Raw genomic sequence first — 3327 nt, 5'->3', positions numbered from 1 at the left:
ACCGCAGGACTTGAGCAAATGAGATCGCGATGAAAGTTTTCGTGTCGTATACATACGCGAGCGCGCGCGGCAGAGGCCATTTCAGTTTTGTTTATGTGAGATGTATATACTCGCGGCGCGTCAAGTTGTACACGTGTTTGGTATACATGTAAGAGGCGAGCACGAGTCTGGCGAATAATCGTGGTAATATAATACGAAGGATAAAAATTTATCTCTGCTAACATACGAATTTGCTCGGAGTTAATACACCTATATTCGCATTAGATTAGAACTGTCAATAAAACGACGACGTATAATATATATATGCGCGCATATAACTGCGTTTGACTCGTCGAGGATCAGAGACGGAATAGGAGAGAAATTATACGTGCGTGTGTGTGTAGGTGGTACGTTCACAAACGGCGCCGCTCGAGTGAGAGCTGCGTTTGTCACTCCGTCCGCGGGGCAAGATAATAAGTTTAAAGCCGCGAGAGCTGCCTCTGCGCGAGATCATAATTTAATATATACACGCCGAGGAGTTCGAGGCTTAACTCGTGAGCTATATACGCGTGTATATAATAATATAGATATGTATAATAATTGACGGCGCGTACGCGTAGACACGTGCCACGTCTATATCGCATTATATACATAGAGCCAGTAGCAGTGTGCAGTTAGTAGCAGCGACTGGAGGCGCAAATTTCATTTTGACATTCGATCATTGAGTTGGGCGAGTTATAAACTATAAACGATCGATCGATCCGATTTATTTGTCGATGTATATGTGTTTTAACGAACTGACGAAATCGATACGAGTCTATGCTGCAGTGCAGTCTCGTTGCTCTCCGCTCGCTGCCCGTGTCGTTTGTTATACGTTTCGTGACTTTTTTTTCTTCCAAATAGTCCATATTACGCTCTCTCTCTCTCTCTATTTGATATATTATACGGTTTGTATCATGCACGACAACGAGTCGCGTGCCTGCTGCGAGAGGGAAAAATAATAAACTAGATTAAATAATAAAGTGGATGATTATCAAGAGCAATAATTTTTAATTAAAAGAAATTTTCAACGCGGCGTATTACATTTTATACGCTATATGTATATAATATAAAACTAGGATATTATATGCACGCACCACTTTAATGCAAGACCGCGCGAGCGGGTATGGGTCAGCCCTGGTTGCGGGATTTTATAATGTAGTGGTCGCGCGCGCGCGCAGCCGCACACCGTAATACCGAAGTCAAGATTCTCGCTAGAGCATCTTTTTTATTTTTCTTATCCGTTTAACGAGAAACGAATTGCCACGCTCGTACACAGATTTAATTAAAGATTAATGATTTTCGGTATCGTTGCACGAAAATCAGCCACGATGACGTAGATCGTTCGGAAATGTCCCCCAAAAAATGAAAAAAGAAGGCGGCGCTACAGGAAGGAAACTCTGTAAACTTCGATCCGAACCGTATACAATAGAACGTACGAACAACGCTTTGGAATCGCGTCGATAAACTCGAATCGCGGTTATAAACATAATGCGAAATCGGTCGAATCGCGATGTGTACACACGCACGGTCGATGCCCCCGCGCGCGCGAATATATACCTTTTATGGACATCATAGGTCGAATCATCGCGTGTGTAAAGTTATAATACGTATAGAAAGCCGCGCGATCTCTCCGCGGCTGAATTATAACCGATGTAAACTCGAGCCGCGGGGAAATGAGCAATAACATCGCGAGGATTACGCGCTCGCGCGTTTACGTTTTAATTCGTCTATACATATATATACATACACACAGAGGCAGAGAGTACGTATAGTATGTAATAGAGCTCGATCGAGCGAATAATTTGCAGGCGCGCATAAACTCGCTCTCTGCGTCTGCTTTGAACCGTGTGTGCGTGTGTGTCTCTACTCTCTGTACATATGTGGATCGGCTCTCGATCGATGATTCGCAGACGCGCGCCGCGAGGCTGGCACAATTAATTGCCCGAGTGGCTTTTCATTTATTACTATGTGTGTGTGTGTACGAGTCCGAAACTATATCGACACAGCTTCCCTCCGTGCGGTACCTTCCCACATAGCATGAAAGCTTACTAGGAAAGTTTCGAGAAAGGTTCCAATATAAACTTTCATGAAGCTCATAGTAACCATTCTCCAAGGTAACAAAAAGGTTGTCAAGTAAGCTTGCATGAAAGATTGAAAAAAGTTTCCAGAAAGATTACATGAAAAGTTCAAAAACGGAATTTTTGAAAGTTTCTCGGAATTTTCCAGAAAGGTTTTATAAAGCTTACCAGCAAGATAACTTGCAAGATTACAGTTACCATTCCACTAAACTTGCTATCAACTAACAACAATATTTTGGGAATCTTTTAAAACTCTTTCATAAAAGTTTTCCGACAACCTTACAGAAAGTCTCCGGAAAGATTACATGAAAAGTTCAAAAACGGAATTTTTGAAACTTTCTAGGAATTTTCCAGAAAGGTTTCATGAATCTTGCCAGCAAGATAATTTGCAAGAGTATAGGTACCAATCGACTAAACTAGCTGTCAACTAATCACAATATTTCGGGAAGCTTTCAAAACTCTTTCATAAAAGTTCTCCGTCAACCTTACAGAAAGTCTCCGGAAATATAAACGTTTGAGGGCAAGACTCCTAAAAGATGAGGATTTCAGGCGTACGCATTTTGATGCTCTCTCTGAGTGGTGAGTCTCATGCACACTTCGAGTCCGTGAGCAAAGAGCAGACAAGCCCACCCTTACACCCAAGGCTAAACGGGAGGTCACTGCTTTTATACGACTTTCACTGTATAAAGATGTAGTTTGCGTCGTGGCGCAGCGCGTAAGTTTTTTCCTTTACAGCTGGGCGCCCGAGTTCGATCCCAGCATCGAGGAAAACTTTTTTTTTCATGATCTTGCTTGATTGATCTGTCCAATTTTTTTTCTTTTTCTCAGGGCTTTAGACTAGCATATTTGCATATGAATGCATTAAGTAAAAATTATTTATAAATAATTAAAACATTTGAGGTTAACTTAATTAATAATAATATAAGTACAATGTAAGATAATAATTTAAAAAATGAAAATCTTATTACAATGAAGTTAATTTTCCGTATTTATCATCTATTGTAACATTATTAAGTTAAACTCAAATGTTTTAATTATTTATAAATTAATTATGCATAATGTGCTCACATGAAAATATGCTAGTCTGAAGCCCGGAGAAAAGGAAAAAAAATTGGACAGATCAAGAAAGCAAGATCGCAAAAAAAATTTACCTCGATGCTGGGATCGAACTCGGGCGCCCAGCTGTAAAGGCAAAAACTTACGCGCTGCGCCACGACGCAAACTACAA

The 3327-nt window shown here is 40.7% G+C and overlaps 1 protein-coding gene across 1 annotated transcript in view; it reads left to right on the top strand.

Annotated features, from left to right (window-relative positions):
• Positions 1–2097: 2097 nt before the first annotated feature.
• LOC106649460 (FMRFamide receptor) overlaps positions 2098–3327 on the top strand; it is a 40555-nt gene continuing 39325 nt past the window's right edge. The window contains exon 1 of the mRNA XM_023459148.1: positions 2098–2135. The gene's annotated coding sequence lies outside the window, so the exon portion shown is untranslated. The remainder of the gene's footprint in view (positions 2136–3327) is intronic.

The sequence above is a fragment of the Trichogramma pretiosum genome, unplaced genomic scaffold, assembly GCF_000599845.2.
Source record: "Trichogramma pretiosum strain Unisexual culture from Peru unplaced genomic scaffold, Tpre_2.0 scaffold23, whole genome shotgun sequence".
NCBI lineage: Eukaryota > Metazoa > Arthropoda > Insecta > Hymenoptera > Trichogrammatidae > Trichogramma > Trichogramma pretiosum.
This window is presented reverse-complemented; position numbering and strand designations above follow the sequence as displayed.